Here is a 19,318-nt window from a genome sequence, read left to right as displayed (position 1 = left end):
CAGTTCCCGGTGCCTGGCGCTGGGGGGCGGGAGGGGGCGCTGCCTGGGCCCAGCTCTGCAGCGCCGGCTCCGCCCCGGGCCCGGATTGGCGAGGCCGCGGCGGCTCCGCCCCGAACAAGTTGGCTCCGCTGTGGGGGATCCGGCTGCGCCGAGCGACCGGGGTCTCCTGAGCCTCCCGCCCGCCACCGGCTCCGGGACCCCCGCTGCTCTGGGACCCAGGCGGGCCCGCGCCCTGTACCCGGTAGGGCCGCGGCTCGGGGGAGGGGCCCGGGTCCTGCGCCGCCCCGGGAGCGGGGGCGCGGAGCGCCGGGGCGGCCGGGCAGGTGGGTCCCGCTCGGGAGGCTGAAGGGGGGATCCCGGCGTGGGGCCCACCCGGCCGGGCGGGCGCTGGAGAGGGGGCCGCGAGCAGGCCCTGGACGCAGCCGCGGTCTTTCCTGCCCGGCCGCGGCGGCGCTGGGGCCGGGAGGGGGCTGCGTCTGCGAGGGCGGTCGGGCCGGAGCCAAACGCCAGGCAGCGGCGACCGGGCCTGGTTTGCCCGCCGCGAGCAGGAGTGGCAGGGGCGCGGGCCCCGTAGGGTGCGGTCCCCCTGTGGCTGACTCCCCTCTGTGCAGCTCCCTGCTCTGCTGCTCGAGACCAGGGGGGCCCTCTCCCCACAACAGCCCCCCATCGGGCTCTCTCCCTCTGCGGCCGTGGGGCTGGGGCAGCCCCCCATCAGGCTCCCTTTCCCCCCCTTCCCAGCTGCAGCCATGGGCACCGGGCGCTCTTGCAGGGTGTGCCATTGCCCCCCTGCTGCGGGGATATGGATGGGGCACCCCTTTATCGGGCTCCCTGTCCCCCAGCGCTGGTGGGGCTCGCGTACCCTTCTTTGCATTTAAAGGGTGCTTCACGTTATCGGTCTACAACACACTCTTTGTCCCTTCATAGAGGAGCCACCCCCCTGCAGAAGGTTTGATGTGGCTAGGACACCCGCAGCCCTTATAGGGGCTCACTTCCCCTCTCTGTTGCTGGGATGCCCCCTCTGTAGGGCTTCCTGCTCTATCCTCTTCCTCCTGCCAGCTGCAGTTATAGTGGGGCTGGGAGGACAGGTATATGATGCTTTGGCTTCAGCTGTAGTGAAGTTATAATGTAGTGGGTAATGCCATCAGGCTGTGCCTGTGACTTCACTACTCTCTGCAGTAGAATAAGATGGGTCTGTGGGCCATGTCCTATAAAACTGGTAAATCTTTAACATACCTATGTGCAACATAAAAGGATTGAGTCTTTTAAAGGAACACTGCCAACTGGAAATGGAATCAACTTTTAAAAGAGAGTTAAAGTTTTATACCTGTCCAGAGTTTCCTGGCCAGTTTTTGTGGTTTTACCATCCCATTTTTCTGAGTGTTTTTTTCTCTCTCTCCCCTGTTGCTTTGTGAAACCCCCAAAGAAGTTGTTGTGAAGCTGAATCCAAACTGCAATCCAAAAAATGGAACTCTCTTCACTATTAAAAATAGTCTAGTTGTTACTTGTACCAATATGTGCTCAGATGGGAATTGTATAATAACTCAAATAAAAGGTTAAAAATACGGTTCTAGTGGATGTGATATTTTTATCCAGATATTGTCCCTTCAAGGTTGCACCTGAAACAACGAGTTGTAACTTTTTGTTTAACAAAATAAAACCTAGTTTCTTCTTTACACTAAGCCCTGGTCTACATTACAGAGTTAGGTCGACGCAAGGCAGCTTACAGAGTCCTGCTTTGAGCAGGGGGTTGGACTAGATGACCTCCTGAGGTCCCTTCCAACCCTGATATTCTATGACCTCACTCTGTAAATTTCTACACTAAAATGTTGCTCCTGCTGATGTAACTTACATGCTACATTGACTTAATAACTCTTCCTCCATGAGAGGCGAAGTGCTTAGGTCGATGCAGTGTCAGTGTAGACGCTGCATTGCTTACATTGACTGTTGCTAGCTTTCAGAAGCCGTCCCATAATGCCCCACACTGACAGTTAAATTGGTGCAAATGCTCCCGGTGAGGATGTGCACTGTCAACACAAGGAGCGTAGCGTGGACATGTAAAACGATTTAATTACTGCAGTGGCAGTTGATGTTGATGTAACTTAGGTCAAAATAATTTTGTAGTGTAGACATCCTAATTGTATGGTTAAATATAGGTGAAACATGCATATATCATTCTGTATAATGGGAGTAATACCTCTCTCACAGAGTGTGGCAAGGCTTAATGAATATTTGTGGAGCTCTTTTTGGTCCTTGGATGAAAGGTTCTATATAAACCCTTATTGTTATATTTGGGTCCCCTTCTGATATCCTTATAGGAAAACACTAAACACTGGTGGCCACAGTTGCTTTGGGAGTCCAAAGTCTAAACTTCATAAACGTCTGTGGGTGTGCTAATGTTACTGCTTAACACCATGGCAGACATACTGCTGTACTCTTTCTTTGCTAAGTGTGTACTCGGAGTCTAGGCAGTGTGTCTGGATGAATGAAATGATATTGGTTAAATTTGAGTTATGTGGTCATTTGTGACCAAATTAATCCAGGGTGTAACTGTTAACTTCATTGAAGTTGCAGTAGGGATATATTTGGCCCTTGGAATCTTTCAGTGTTTTGCTTCCTCCTCAATAAATGGCTAATCCTTTGCTTCAGGGACTGGGAGTGTTTTGAATGCAGTGTGTTCAGTCCTGATGGGAGGGGGAAGGGAGTGCCTTGTGTTGCTTTCCAACTGCTACATGCCTTCTCTATGGCTTAATGAAAGAGCCTCATTGACTGGTTTTGGGAGGTAATGTGTCCCGCTCTCCGCTTGAAAGGTAAATTTGTCAGAAACCAGGGCCTTTTGAGGGAAAGAGGAGGACTGTCCAGAAGGTGATTGATGCCTTATCAAAAGCAGGTGGATAACAAAGACAATGTCTGTTAATTGAGTAACACTTTTGAAATTGCCCTTTTTAATGACATGCACTTAATAACTAGAAGTTGCATTTTAATATGGCTGATAAATTGAGAGCTTCTGATTTTGATTTAATACCAGGGACTAGTCTTCAGATAATTTTTCCATGCTCTGTGACTGAGTTGGTTCTTTCATATGTGACTAGAGAATTATTAAAAATACTTAAAATGCACAGACTGTGTATTGTTAAAGGTAGGTGAAACATTAAGATCTATTTTTGCACCAGTTCAGCTATGAAAGGGATTGTGAACATATGGAGACAACTTGTCAAGCATTGAGATGCAATAGTATGTTTTATTTGCTCAAGGGTATAAAATTATTTTTGCATATTTTATGATTTAGGGAGCATATTGCAATGACCTGCTAACGTGTACCATAGTGTTCCACTGGATAGAATGAGAACGGCTTAATTAACTGTTAGTGATAAAAGCTTATGTTATGATATTTGCCTCTAGTTCAAGTGCTAGGAGGTTTTGTGCATCTGGAGCAGGAAGAACAGAGTTCTGTCTTTGCAGTTGCTGTGAGTTCGGAGTGGCTGTGTACTGTAGAAACAGCCATGAAGTTCTGGGTGGCAACAGATTTGTTACAAAGTACTGGCCTTAGTTTCTTAGTTTTGCATTCCTTTGTGGCTGACATTTTAGCATAATTCTCAAAGTAGCACAATTATTGTAATAGTGGACAAGTAGCACAGGATTCAGTGTTCTACTGGTCCCTGTTTTTCCCCCCACCCCCCAAAAAAATATTGTTGTGTGGATGTAAATATATTCAAACTGCAGACTAGGTAGCTGGTTCCAACCAAAATATCATTGTTTTTGGTAAGGAGTCTTGCAAAGGTTGCTATTAAAAAGCAAGCATCAATAAGACAAATTTATAGCTGAGTCTGTTACCAAAGCCTATGATTCAGGATAGAGCAGCATCGAAAACTCGCATATCTCCAGTTAATAATTACATTTATATATTTTCCCAAAACGTCTTCTATACACATACACAAAACAGTTTTGTTCATGTCTAAGACAATTTATGGCTTTTCTGGTCACTTCATTTAATGTTCAAGTCTTTAGAAACGGATTTTGGCTTACAAAACGAGGAAGTTTGTCTGTAACCTTCAAGGTAGCTTTCACTAACATTATGTGCTGTACAGAAAACTGGATTTATTTTTGCTGTATACAGTAGTGAAATTGAAACTTGTTTAAAAACACCATTTTGAGCCTTTTTGCTCAGCTTTAATGTTCAAAGATCAGTGCAGCTGAGACTTACTCATTTTTGTGAATATTGCTCTTGTTAAAACATGATTAATGAGATTAGGAGAGTTGCCACACTTAGCAGAATCTGGCTGTAGTTGTGGAATTAACATATGTTTCTTTCTTCCTCCCTCTGTCATTTCCCCCAAAGAATCTTACCTCTTTCTTTCGTGGTAGGGGAAAAATCTGCTGTACCATTTGCTATTCCTACTGTCCATGTGATTACAAAATTAATCCTCACACACACTCACTTTTCTCTGAAGTTCAACCATCTCTTTCAGTGGGCATTCTAGTGACTACTAAATACTGCTTGAAGAGTGAAAAAATACTAGCCTTAGATGCTCTTCAGGAGTAACACTAAGTTACATTATCTTACACAGAAATGTTTGAGCTGATTGGAACCAGATAACTTGGGGAAAACTAAAATATTGAATGTAATGCTTTTTATGTCAGGAGAATTAAAAAAAAAAATCAACAAATGTAGTGTCTGCGGTTAGTTGTAAAGTAATGGATTCAGGTGATCTTGAAATTGAATTTCTGCCAGGGAAAATCTTACTGTTCTAATTTATTACTCTATACTCCTGTGTGTAAGGCTTGGAAGCTAATGAATGCTTGCTTTGCTGGGAGCCAGGAGAACATTAGTGATTAAAAATTCAGCAGGTGCTGTGGTTCACTTAACTACTTGTTCTTTCATCATTTAGGTCATAGACTCTTGTGTGTGGTATCTAGTTTTTTCATTCTTAAAAGTCAAATTCTTTTGTGCAAACTATCATAGTGTTGATATAATTGATTTGTTAAGAACTGCGTTATGCAGAGTGAGTTATTCAGTTTTATTCTCAAGCTTCCCCTAAGCTTTGGGAATCTCCTTTTTATTTCTCAGCTACTGTTCCCCTTTCCCTTCCCCCCCCCCCCCCCCCCCCCCCCCCCAGTGGGCAGATCCTCATTCCTGTAGCTTCTCTGACTTTGGAAATCCAGTGCTTTCTGTTGGTTGAATTGAGATAAGTGCGCCCCACTGTCCAGCAATTAAGTATGAGACATACATAGTCTCAAGGATCCTCACTTGAATTCATTGTCTGAAGCAGCATTTTTATATGCAAATGCTCTTATTGTTTCAGGCAGGATTTTTAAGTCTGAAGAGAGAGCCACTCAGAAAAATTCTGTCAGTATTATTTTATCCAGTATGCAGTTTACCTGGTCTGTTAATATTCATGATTCTAGTTTTTGCTCAGTATGTTTTTTAATTTATGACTTCTGTCTTGGGGTCTTTTTACTAGAAGACTTTATTTAAATATGGAATCCTCTTCTGGACTACATGAAGTCACTTAACCCATCTTGAAATGTGTAGACTGTGTTGCAGTTTGTTTCCACTTCCTTTAACACCTCCCCTTCTATTTCTTGTTTCATGAGTATTGGTAAAAGGTGAAAAAACATGTTTTGTAGTAGATGCGTCATCTTCTCTCAGAGGGGGTTGGATTCTGAAACTGTAGCTTACCAACTTCATTTTGCTGCATCTGTCGCTATCCTTGTAACTGGAAAAAAATAAAACCAAATCAAAATAAGTCTGCCTTAAGCTAGGCTGTCCGTTAAGGAGGGTCTGCCTTCATTACATAAGTAATACTCAAGATGTTCTAGAATTGTTAGCAATAGCAATACAAGAGAGTGACTAACTGGGTTATATGCAAGATGGGTGGAGTACAAAAGTGCATCCAGGTGACATAATATAGTCATATCCCTTCCTGCATGAAATATGCACTTTTACCAATTAACATAACATTTCACAATCTCTTATTTCATATATAATGTTGATAAGGAATACTGCTTGTTATATATAGATTACAGATGCAGAGTTTGTTCTTTGAGTCGATGTGGATTGTTTCACCTAACTATCCTTTTTTAAAAGATGGGTGAGAGAATGTCTTTTATTGAGCCAACTTCTGTTGGTAAGAGAGACAAGCTTTTGAGCTTACAGAGTACTCTTCTTCAGGTGACCTTCAGCTCTGTGTGAACTTGAAAGCTTGTCTCGGAGAAATTGAATTCAGGATGTAGAATGTAGAGCAAGTATCTTGATCAAGGTCATGAAGAAAGTGGCAGTCCTCATCCAAAGCAGTGCCACAGAAGGGCTGTTGAGGGGCTTTTGGCTTAAAAGAAGGCTGTATAATGTAAGGTTGTGAGGCAACAGTGATGGATCAGTAGTGAGACTAAAGACCCCAAGTTAAAAAACATAGTTAGAGGACCAAAAAAGTGCCACCATGGCAAAACAACGAAGTAAAAGAAGTAGCTAGAGGCAAAAGGGCATCCTTTAAAAACTGGAAGTTAAATCCTTTTGAGGAAAATAGAAAGGAGCATAAACTCTGGCAAGTCAAGTGCAAAAGTATAATTAGGCAAGCCAAAAAAGAATTTGAAGAACAACTAGCTAAAGACTCAAAAAACAAAAAAAAAAAAATCCAGCATTTTTTTTTTTTTTTTTTTTTACGTACCTGAGAAGGAGGAAGCCTGCTAAACAATCAATGGGGCCATTGGATGATCGAGGTGCTAAAGGATTTAATACTCATTGCTGATAGCGCTTGTTCCAGTTAACCTGTCCGTAGATAAATATTGTAAGTGGATATCTCGGGTCCACCTGAAAATCTTTCTTTTCCACCTTTCTAAACATCTCGTACAGATTACATTTGGCATGTTCAAGATATTGTATGCCATACTCAGCAAAACTGACATTCAGGGTAATACGTTTAATACTGCAAAATAATTTCACATACAGCTGACTCCGTCTGCAAGGAAGTATGAGGGACAAACTAACTTCATCACTTTGTTGGGATCTGATTACAGTGTATGAAATTAACAAATTTGCATATTTTTGGCAAGCCTAAGCAACAGGCATGTAATTGAGGATGTTGTTACCTTCAAACATTCCTAGCAGCTCTGAACTATTTTGGCTTGGCTTGTGATTTGTGCTTAGAATTTTACTAGCTTTTAATTAAGGAAGTGCGCTAAGATGCCTTTTTTCTCTCAGCAGCTATTACTGTATGGTGAAGGCCAATATAAATACAAAATCTCTCTCTAGAAAAAAGTGTCCAATAGCTAAAATACAAAAATGAATAAATCCAAACATAATATACAATTTAAAGTGTGTGGTGTAAAGTTAGGTCTTTTTAAAGGTGAACTGCAAAATGTTTTAAAAAAACAGAATTGTGCTCTTTTTGTCTTTGAAGTACTGTATGAAGAAGGCCTGAAATATTTTTATAAAAAGCAGTTTTGATTTTCTGCTCATCTCTTTAACCTTGGGAATATGGAGTGTGTCAAGTCTGGTCTTCCTTGGTTTTGCTGGAGGACCTTCTAGGGCAGGGGTTCTTAGACTTTTGTACTGGTGACCCCTTTCACAGAGCAAATCTCTGAGTGTGACCCCCCCTTATACATTAAAAACACTTTTTAATATATTTAACACCATTATAAATGCTGTAGGCAAAGCGGGGTTTGGGGTGGAGACTGACAGCTCGTGACCCCCCCATGTAATAACATCGTGACCCCGTGTGGGGTCCCAACCCCCAGTTTGAGAACCCCTGTTCTAGGGAATCTCTGATCATGTGTATTGTGAGCTTTTGCAGTATAAAGGGTTTGGTGTATTGGATCCTTATTAAAGATATCCTTTCAATTAGGGCTTGTCTACACAGAGACACTCAGGAAAGTTAAGGTGAATTAACTTTTAAATTATGCACATTGACTTCACACCTTTAACCTTAACTTTCCCGAAGATATGTCTACACTAGAAACACTACAGCTGCAGTGCTGTGGTGTAAATGCTTATTACTGTGATGAAAGAGGTTCTTCCTGCGGTAGTAAATCCACCTCTCTGAGGGCTTGTTTCCGCTTATCGTGGATCGATGCTGCGGCGATCGATCCACCGGGGGTCAATTTAGTGGGTCTAGTGAAGAAGACCCACTAAATCGACCGCCGATCGCTCTCCCGTTGACTCCGGTACGACACCGGAACGAGAAGCATAAGGTAAGTCGACGGTAGAAACTCTCCCCTCGACCCAGCGCGGTGTGGACTTGTTTGCTGGTGCTTATGGAGTCTTTCAGGTTGGACAGAGCCATGATGCAGGAAAAAAATGCAGAAAAAAGCTTGTTTTTTAGTGTGGGAAGGGATGAAAATCAATTAGTTTATTGGAAATGCTTGTATATTAACTAGTCGTCTCTTTGACACCAGGGTCTCAAAATAATTAAAATATAACGTATATTTTTTCTGTGTTATGTTTTTAGCCTGGCTCTTTTCTTAGTAACCTGGTAGCAAGCTTACTTTTTCCTTACTCTTAATCACCAGGTCAAGGATTTTGTTCAAGTAACTTCTGCTTTACAGAATTTCAGGGGTTTTTTTCATTTTCTTTTTTCCCCCTCTTGATATTTTTATCTTAACCACTTAAAATTTGTGCCATGGGATGAAGTTAGTTGTGCTGCTCAACTATTTTATTTCACTGTTCGCTTGGCAGAATGCCAAATGTGAAATCTTGTTCATAGTGATTTCTCTATGGTTAGATATTTTTTCCCCTGTGTCTGCATGTTAAGTTATTTCAAAAGAAAATAGCAATACATTTTTAAATTTAGATTTTGCATTTCTCTGCTGCTTATCTGTTGAGGATGGGAGTTTGCTCAGCAAATTAGCATCTGGGAATCCTTTTTGATCTGCTGCCGCTTCCAGAATTTTGGTAGCACTGGAAATCAGGAGCACCGCCTTCCATCTGCATCTAGCTAGGCATAGTGAGTGCTTTTTTTGGATCTAGACCTCACCGCTGTAACCAATGTCTCTTTGTGCCTCTGGAAGTGGAGGATGTAGCCTCCCAATTCAATGGGTGCACACACTGCCACCTCTTCCGTGCCGTGCCAAGGAGGCAGGGCTGTCCTTAGGATTTATGGGGCCCTATACAGTATTATTAAACAGGTGCCCCTATGCCCAACGGCAGACCGGGTTCGCATATGTATTTTAGATAAGGAGGGGTCTTTTGAAGGATTTGTTTAAAAAACCATATGTCTGGTGATTAAAGCATTTAAGGCTAAAGATGAATACTCAGATGGTGCATCTAAAAATCTATGCAAGGATTTTTTAGAGATGTGATTTTATAATCTTCAGCAACACACTAATGAAATATTTTAAGGCAAATGTTAAACTAAGGTCCTGTAGACTAACATGTTCTGAGTAAATATTACAGTAATGCACAACTTTTTGTCAGTAAACTCAGAAACTGACAGTGTGTGTGTGTGTGTGTGTGGGGGGGGGAGGTTGGCAAATGCCTGTTAAATGGCTTCATTACCCCTTGAATGGCTCTTTAACAGTTTCAGTGTTGTGCTAATGGGTCTGGCAGGCTGGAAGGCTTTTTCACTTTTAAGTACTAGATCCCCTCTTACCAGGCTGCAGCAGCCAGCTGTGGTGGGAGCCCACAGGAAGGGTCAGATTAGAACAGGGATAGGAAGAGGCCGGAGGGTGGACACTAAGACCCAGGGGTGCCCTACGCAGCCATGTATGCTGCATATGACTAAGGAAGGCCCTGCAAGGAGGCACTGACCACCCACAACAGCACCCTTTTACCCCAGCACTGCAACCCTAATGCAGGTTTGGTGTGAATGGGTGGCCCTGGGGGGCGGAGAGCTCCCCACTCTGGACATTGCGACTTGGTGCATGGGGTGGCCAGTGCCATTTAGGTTTGGAAGTTCTGAAGTTTATTAGTAGATTGAATTAAATCAAAGTTAAACGAAATAACCTCATATCTAGTATACAGGGTAGGCAACAGTCAAGCTAACTTATAGTTACAGTCCTGATCAATTGGAAATTAGAGTTCTAGCATCCTGTGTCTGTCTCTGGAGCTGTCATGGACTCTGCCTTTATTCCAACATCCCACTGGCTGAGGACATAACTGTCAGTGAGACTATTCCAGTCCCCTCCTCCAAGGGTCTGCCATTTCTACTCTCACTTCCTTGGACGTCTAGGGGTACGTCTATACTTACCTCCGGGTCCGGCGGTAAGCAGTCGATCTTCTGGGATCGATTTATCGCGTCTTGTCTAGACGCGATAAATCGATCCCGGAAGTGCTCGCCGTCGACGCCGGTACTCCTGCTCCACAAGAGGAGTACGCGGAGTCGACGGGGGAGCCTGCCTGCCGTGTGTGGACCCGCGGTAAGTTCGAACTAAGATACTTCGACTTCAGCTACGTTATTCACGTAGCTGAAGTTGCGTATCTTAGTTCAAAGTGGGGGGTTAGTGTGGACCAGCCCTGAGTATCAACACTTTTACCTGGTGACTGCTAATCCTGCAGAGATGATACAATGGACTTTGAAGCTGACACCGTCTCCAGTGTATGTTCCCATTTTATTTAGTGATGAGGATTCTGCTTTCGTGAGCAAAGAGTTTTTCATCGGCTGTTACTTAAGGTACATCACTTCAAAGTAACTCCCGGAACTTTGTGCATACCACCTGATTGTAATGACGTGTAGCTACTGTAGTGTTAAGTCTGTTTTTGTAATGAAGAATAATGAGGGAGGGAATAGGAGTGTTGGAGAGGGCCTACGACTATGGGGTTGCTGCCCTCCCTGCAGGGTTACGGGGCCGGGGTGTGGATGGGGCATCAGAGAGGGCCATAAAGTATTTAACTATAATTATATAGTGAATATATTTCCGCCAAGCATTTCACTGTAGTTAAAGCATCTGTGAAATCTTTACTGTGTAGTCAGGTAGAGACATAATACAATAAGAATCATAATTCATTAGTCTTATGCTGAACTAACTTGCTGCTGTGTTGCTATAACTGCATTTGGGCACTGTACAAGAGACTGATTATGCTAAACTCTTTGTAGGGTGCATGTATACAATTGTAGCAAGAGACTGATTGTACAGTGCATGTATACAGTTGTAGCAACATGGGCAAACTAATTCAGTGTAAGAAGACTTAATTATGATAATTACCAGGGTTAGAAACCAAGGCTAGCAGGGCAGGGACCATCTTTTAGTTCTGGGTTTGTATGGTGCCTAGTGCAGTTGGTTCCTGGTCCATGACTGGGGATCATAGGGTCTATGGCAATACTATTGCTAATAAACTGAGGTGCTCGAGATAGCATTACACAGAGACAAACAGGGTTGGTGTAGAACTTTGTCCATGGAAGGTCTTCAATGTTGGAAGTGACTTCCTTACCTGCTCTGAGGTAGCCGCAATTTGACTTTCAGGGTGCAGTGCAAGGTTCATCTTTCAGGCATTTGCACTAGGGAATGAGGTAAAGAGGGTGGATGAGTGATTTTATTTTTTAAGGGAGGAATGTTTTTCCTTTGTTTGCTTTTAGGTAGATGTATGTACAGACGGGTACATTTTTATGAACCTTAAATTTAAGTAAACCTGTTCTTTCCCTTGAGGATTATGGGTGGCAACTGCCAATTTTCTAGGGTTGTATTTAGAAAGACCTTCTTGTTGCTCTGCAAAGAATGCTCAAGAGTTTTGCCTGGTGTCCCCTTGTCTGTTTCAGAGGAGCCTATAGCAACTTGCCTTGATGATCCACAGCCTTGGCAAAGAACAATGCAAACATGGTATTTGGTGAATGTTACAGGGAGTTCTCAGGCACAGTATGGGTTCCAGGAGGACAAACAATGAGCAGATCAAATGAGCCAGAGGTTAGAGTGGTTCAGGGTGTGGTACGTTCTCAAGCTCTGTCCGCTTATGATGCCAGAATGAGATTGTGCAATTAATGTGATTCTCTTTTCTTGCATGCTTTGATCACTAGTGCAATAGTTAAGAATAACACTACAGTATACATGTCAACATAGCACTTCTTTAAAAAGGAGAGCAGTTCATCCTTTTCAGCAACTGTTTTGGGCCCAGGTAACACTTTACATCAGGTGCTCTTTTGGAAGGGCTGCTGGGAAAGGGGGACATACTTGAATATGTGGGGAATTAGATGGTTTGGGGAAGAAATTATTAAAGAGATTCACCTTATGAGAAAATGCAGCCTTCCTAGATATCCTCTGACCTGCTTACTCAGTGCTCCAGAAAAGGATCTACATTTTCCTTTATTGTTAGCAGCAAGTCTTTGTATTGTATGTTATTGGAAAAATATGACTTCTTCTATGGAATTGTGATATAGTAAAATATGGACTGTCCTTGTAATGGAAAAGTCTTTACATCAAGTAAATATACAAGAGCAGCACCAAAACGAGGATAGGTATTCAGAAATTTGGTTCTAGTGTACTCAGAAGAGGAGTGCTCCCCAGCCAGCAAGCTGGAATCTTTAGTCCGGTTCTTTGAATATTAACACCAGTCTGAATAAATAATAAGTAATGTATGATATAATACTAATATTTTATTGCAACTTTGCCTTAATAAAAAGCTTCAAAAATACAAATGTTGCTGATTACATCAATAAAGGTCCTAAGATTCAAAAAATATATGTAGCACATACCAGAATGAACCAGTCTTCATTACAGATGATTCTCATCAATCTTCCGGGATAGATACGAGGTTGGGGGATAGGGGCATATTAGATTTTTTAAAATATAAAAAATTAAAGAGTAAGATGATAAATCTGAGTGGGTTTTTAGCATTCTATTGATATTCCCTAACAGAATTGCACCTGGCGGGAGTGATCTGATTCTGGGTATGCCAGGCCTCTGGTCCTTTATGCCCGGCACTCAACCATCCATGTAATCCACATGGGCCATTTTACGACATATTCACTGTTTCTTTTTGGGATGAAGTGCATTTCAGTTGTTTGTGCATATGGGCCAAAACTCAGGTGCCAAAAGTTAGGCTGAATGCCAGTGTGCTGGCCACTTTGGCCAGCACTGGGAATTGAACTGGAGACCTCCAGAGCTGTAAGCACAAGTTTCTACAGCTGAAACTAAAGGACCAGGTTCTGTAGTGTGAGGCTGTAACATTTCAACTGGGCACGGGGGAGATGTAACGCGCACTTAGCAGTGATTTATACCAGTAACTGCCCACGGAAAATAATAGGAACAGTGATTGCTCTGCATTTGTGAAAATCAGGCCTCTTTTATTAAAGTACCTAAAGTTAGGCACTCAAGTCTGAAAATGTTGGCCTTGTTGTGTGCCAGGGCTGATTCTGAGAACAGGAAGTGATCATATCAAATAAACCAGCAATCTCCCTCTCTGTCTTGGCAGTTAGACCAAAGCAGGTGTTCTGAAAATCAGTTTTCCAGACCAGACTTCTTTGCATCTTTTAAGCAACACCCTCACATTTCTTCAAAGTAAATTGGGGTGGGCAGGAAGAGCCAAAGAACAAAATGAGATATTGTGTACTACTTTTTTTTTTTAAAGGGCTTAAATATTTATCTTCCAACTCCAGTGACTTCCATTACTAAATAGATTAGCACTGTAATGACATGACAATGGATTCTGATAGCCCTCAAGCAGCCGAGGTGTGGCTTGTGACACTTAATCGGAACAAAACTTGAACACGCTTTCCCCCCCAGTGATAAACTGTAATCTCATCCTATGAATGTCAGCTAGAGAACAAAGCTGCTTGCAGCTGTCATGACTCATATCTGGGCTGCACACTAAAAAATGGAGATGTACCTCCAGCATATGTGGAAAAGCTCTAAAACACTCTACCAATTTATCTGGAAACTCTCTGTGAAAGTTCTCTAAAGCTAGTGTTGCTCTTAAGCATTGAGTGCACTGAAGAAATTGTACCATGTTAAGAATGTCTTGGCCTGGGCATGCTTGTTAAACACCCTGAATCCATGGTTGCAAGTGTTCCAAATGGCTTGCACCTGGGCCAATACAGTTTGGGTTAGATTTGACTTCTGCAAGGCTAAATACCAGTTCAGTGTCTGTGTGGGAGGCATTAAAATGGTTGAGTGAATCGGTTCAAATAGGACTTACTACTGTACCCAATATGCATCCGAAGAAGTGGGTTGTAGCCCACGAAAGCTTATGCTCTAATAAATTTGTTAGTCTCTAAGGTGCCACAAGTACTCCTGTTCTTTTTACTGTACCCACTGTGCTGGGAACTGTGGGATAGGTACCCAGAAAGCATTGCAATTGAAACAGCTTAGAATGTCACTAGTTTAGAAGCAGGGTGAAACCTCCAGTGGTTCAGATTCACATGACTAGTGTTTTCGCATTGAATGTTTTGTGTTTAAACTGGTTCTACCCTATCACTTCAATTCTGTGGTGTAGACATGGCCCTGGACACAAGAGATGAGGTCAAAGAGGAATTACTGGGTAAAGCTTTAGAGGAGGTTTTTGTCTGCTTTTGAAACAGAATAAAAGTGCATTTGTGCAGGTGGCTCAGTTCACAGACTTAAATCACTCTGTGAACTCCTGATAAAATACTTCTCTGGAACTGGTAAATATTGTCCCTTGGGCCAGTTCTTGTTACCTCAAAGAAACACTTAAAAAAATAAAAGTGTCTGGTTCCTGTATACTCCCATAAAAGGAACTAATTCCCTAAACATGTCAGGAGAATACTTTCTGCTGTGATATGACTGTTGAATATCTCAGACACCATCGTAGACAAGAGGTCCGCTTGACTTTTTACATAATACATCTAGAAAGCATTTCATAAGTGTTTGTCTCTCTCTCGGACTGGCTTTGACTTGAATGGGAATCTTGTGGTTAGGACTCTAAGATCACTGTGGAAAATTTAGTGTATATTCCATGTGGTTTTCCAGTTCGATCCCCAGCATAACTTAGAGCAGCCTCAGAGCTATATTCCATCAGCTTTTCCAACTACCTTTTTCATTTCATAAACTGCCTGTCAGAGTCTCTTGGCATAAGGAGCCTGCCTCAGACTCAATGGAGGGGGCTGTTGGCTCTCATCTCCATTAGCCAGAGGTATGAGGTGGGGTATGAGGATGCGCTAGGGTCGGGGTAGTAGGAGCACAATAATATGCTGCCATGAGGCATCTTTATTTTAAAGTTTGTTTACTCTTGAAGTGAAAGAAAATGAGGGATGGGTCTGCCGCAAATGGCTATGTTGGTAACATTTGTTGCATTGATTTAGGGCTTGTTTACACTGGCACTTTACAGCGCTGCCACTTTCTCGCTCAGGGATGTGAAAAAAACACAGCCTGGAGTGCAGCAAGTTGCACGGCTGTAAAGTGGATGGAGCACTGGATAATGAGATCAATGCACGAATATCCAAAGCAAGCTAGGCACTTGGCTGTCTGTGTGTCAAAGTTTTAAATCACCACAACATCCGGATGTCAACAAAACTGCTTGTGTACAGAGCTGTTGTTCTTTCATCTCTTTTGTACGGGTGCGAAACATGGACACTATATAGGCGTCACATCAAGCAGCTCGAAGCATTTCACATGCGCTGCCTCCGTAACATCATAAAGATCCGCTGGCAAGACAAAGTGCCCAATCTCGAGGTCCTCGAGAGAGCCCAGATGACAAGCATCGAAATGATGATCATGAAGTCACAGCTATGTTGGACCGGTCATGTCAGCCACATGGATGCCAACAGAATCCCCCGCCAGCTTCTGTATGGTGAGCTCTCCCAGGGCATCCGGCATATAGGTCGTCCACGGAAACGTTACAAGGACACCATCAAAGCCAATCTGCAGTACAGCAGTATCACACCTAGGGACCTTGAGGACGCCGCCAGCGACAGAACACAGTGGCGTGCAACAGTCAGAAATACCTGCATCGCCTTTGAGGAAGACCGCTGTCGGCGTCTACAAGAGGCACGCAAACGACGTCACAGAGCATCAGCAGCGCACAATCCACTGACCGCAAACTTCCCATGCACCATCTGCAGCAAAATGTGCACCTCTAGAATTGGCTTGTACAGTCACCAGAGAGCACACCATAAGACCAACAACTGATGATCTGCACAGATTTGTCATCATCGGATTCGATGGACTACCAAGAAAGTGGCAGTGTAGACAGTGCACCAGTGCTGGGAACTGCGCTCCCAGCACTGATAGCTACGCCCCTCGTGGAGGTGTTTTTTTTTAATAGCGCTGGGAGAGCTCTCTCCCAGCACTCTGCTGCGACTACACTGCCACGTTAAAGTGCTGCCGCGGCAGCGCTTTAACATTGCTAGTGAAGACACGCCCTAAGTTTCATTGCAGATCTTCAGGCTGTGTCTACACTAGCACTTTTGTCGGTCAAGGGTGTGGAAAAAAACACAACCCTGAACTACATAAGTTTCTCCACCAAAAGCACCGGTGTGGACAGCGCTATGTCTGCAGGAGATGCTCTCCAGTCATGCAACCACTACTTGTTGGGGGTGGTTTAATTATGCCAGTGGGAGAGGTGTCTCCTTACACTGGTGCTGCTGTAAGGTCTGTAGTGTAGACGTAGCCTCAGTCTCACTGTGCTGGCAGTAGAATTCTGTGTAGGTTCAACTACAGCATCAAACTTCTTCAGTAATTGCAGGTGATAGAATACTGTGCTCCGGGTTTCAGGGTGGTAGCCGTGTTAGTCTGTATCAGCAAAAACAACGAGGAGTCCTTGTGGCGCCTTAGAGACTAACACATTTATTTGGGCATAAGCTTTCATGGGCTAAAACCCACTTCATCAGATGCATGGAGTGAAAAATACAGTAAGCAGAATATGAAAAGATGGGAGTTGCCTTACCAAGTGGGGGGGTCAGTGCTAAGAAGCCAATTCAATTAAGGTGGAAGTGGCTTATTCTCAACAGTTGACAAGACAGGGTGAATACCAAGGGAGGGAAAAATTACTTTTGTAGTGCTAACGAGGCCAATGCAATCAAGTATCGAAGGGTATGTCTACACTACAGGATTAATCCGAATTTAGATAATTCGAATTTGGGAAACAGGTTGTATAAATTCGATTGTGCGCGGCCACACTAAGCACCTTAATTCGGTTTTAAACCACATTAATTCGGTGGTGTGCGGCCACACTACCCCATTAACTTAAACACAGTAATTCGGTGGTGTGCGTCCACACTAACCCTAATTCGAATTAACAAAATCGATTTAGGCTCTACTCCGTTCATCGAGGTGGAGTACAGAAATCGATTTAAAGGGCCCTTTAATTCGAATTAACTGGCTCTGTAGTGTGGACGGGTGAAGGGTTAATTCGGATTAAGGCAGCTAAATCCGAATTAAAGTCCTAGTGTAGACCAGGCCGAAGGGGTAGCTGTGTTAGTCTGGATCTGTAAAAGCAGTGGACACACAATAGCAGATTTAAAGGTAGCCATCCTGCAACAAAAAAACTTCAGGACCAGACTTCAAAGAGAAACTGCTGAGCTTCAGTTCATCTGTAAATTTGACACCATCAGCTCAGGATTAAACAAAGACTGTGAATGGCTAGCCAACTATAAAAGCAGTTTCTCCTCCCTTGGTGTTAACACCTCAACTGCTAGAAGAGAGCCTCATCCTCCCTGATTGAACTAACCTCGTTATCTCTAGCCTGACTCACTCTTGCTTGCATATTTATACCTGCCTCTGGAAATTTCCACTACATGCATCCGAAGAAGTGGGTATTCACCAACGAAAGCTCATGCTCCAATACGTCTGTTAGTCTATAACGTGCCACAGGACTCTTTGCTGCCAATGCAATCAAGGTGGCTCATTTCCACAGTTGACAAGAAGGTGTGAGTATCAGCAGAGGGAAAATTACTTTTTGTAGTGACCCATCCACTCCCAGTCTTTATTTAGGCCTAATTTGATGGTGTCCCGTTTGCAAATTTAATTCCAGTTCTGCAGTTTCTCGTTAGAGTCTGGGAATTTCAAAACCAAAAGGCTCCCCCAGGTTAGGACTAGCATTTGTATGATGGTTTGCATCTAGAAGGATCTGAAAGCACTTTACAAACTGACTTAAAGACACAGCGTGTTGGGGCTAATGCACACAGTTGCAAAAATTGCCTTGGGATCTTTAAAAAACATGTTATTGGGGCCTATGTTAGTCTCATTTTACAGGCGAGTTAATTGAGAGCCTTTCTCTTATGAAATGTGGAGCGTGTTTTGCACTGAAAAAGCCCTACCCCCTGAATCAGTATATAAGTGAACACAAACTTTGTTTAGGTACTGATTTTCAAAGCGGTTAGGATGTTTTCAGTGCAGTGGACTGGAAGGAGACTCGAGCAGTGAAGTGCGATTCTCCGAATGTGGTAGTCTAGAGTGTCAGCTTGGCATCTTGCAGAGTGAGAAATGTTATACGGCTCTCGTCTGATAGTGATGGCCTTTCCTCTACACAATGCCAAAGATGCCATAAAACCTGGTTCTGCTCCATCAGCCAGGTAACAGGTCGTTGTGGAATGATTATATCACATTTCCCTAGTCATAATAGTTACTTGCTGGGGCTAACCCATTTTCACTGAGTATTGTGTATGTTCCAATCATGGTATTTGTATCTACTATTTTGAATTTGTCCTTTTATGCCCATGTAAGCTGATGGGGTGATCTGCTGGCCAGGGATGGTGAAATTATGCTTCAACCAGTGGCACAGCTCCATTTCTTTTCTTCGGGCTTCAGACCAAAACTGCACAACCTGAAAAAGTTTCACCACCCCTCAGGGTCTTTTCTGCTTTTGTCTCCAGGGCTTCACATCTCCCCTGCCAGTTCCTACTTCTTGCATAGAATGTCCTTTGGGTCTCCTCTGCCTGCCCCTCTGGGTAAGAGGCAGCAAGCCCGATATGAGACTTTCTGCAGAGCATATGCTAGGTGCAAGTATGGGACCTGCAACTGCAGCTTCCAATATAAAAGGCCGAGGGCCATAATGGATGCATTAGGGCATGCTTATGTGCCCCAAGGTCCAGTGCCCTGTTACAGTCATTGCCTTCAGTGTGTCTTTGACAAAGCATCCTGTACCTACTCTTCTCAGGGGGCAAAACTTATAACGCTGACCTGGAGGGCCAAGAACCCAAGACACACAATTGAGGTGTAGTGCCATGTAGACATGAAATGACCTTCTCCTTGTGGGGCCTGGATGCAATTCTCTATGCGTCTTATGGTGTGGGGGGTATGTTTTTAAAAAAATCACTCTTGCTTCTCTCTCCCCACCCTCTTCCCCCACGTCCCCATCCATCTCCATTATTAGCAAACCCAAGTCCTTGTTTAGTTATAAACAAGGCCCTGTGTCCTGTAGGGCTCATTCAGCCTGCATTATGCAGCAGGGCCTTGGATTCATTTTGATATTAAATTCAGTTTACTTAATGCTGCCCCAGAG

The 19,318-nt window shown here is 43.5% G+C and overlaps 1 protein-coding gene across 2 annotated transcripts in view; it reads left to right on the top strand.

The window, feature by feature from the left end:
- The first annotated feature begins 131 nt into the window (after positions 1-131).
- The window catches only part of FBXO34 (F-box protein 34), a 65,837-nt gene continuing 46,650 nt past the window's right edge, over positions 132-19,318 (top strand). For both annotated transcript variants that reach the window (XM_026654303.1, XM_026654300.1), the window contains exon 1: positions 132-241. The gene's annotated coding sequence lies outside the window, so the exon portion shown is untranslated. The remainder of the gene's footprint in view (positions 242-19,318) is intronic.

Source organism: Terrapene carolina, unplaced genomic scaffold (genome assembly GCF_002925995.2).
Source record: "Terrapene carolina triunguis isolate 2854851 unplaced genomic scaffold, T_m_triunguis-2.0 Scaffold189, whole genome shotgun sequence".
Lineage (NCBI taxonomy): Eukaryota > Metazoa > Chordata > Testudines > Emydidae > Terrapene > Terrapene triunguis.
Note: the sequence above shows the minus strand (reverse complement) of the source record. Positions and strands in the feature narration are given on the sequence as shown.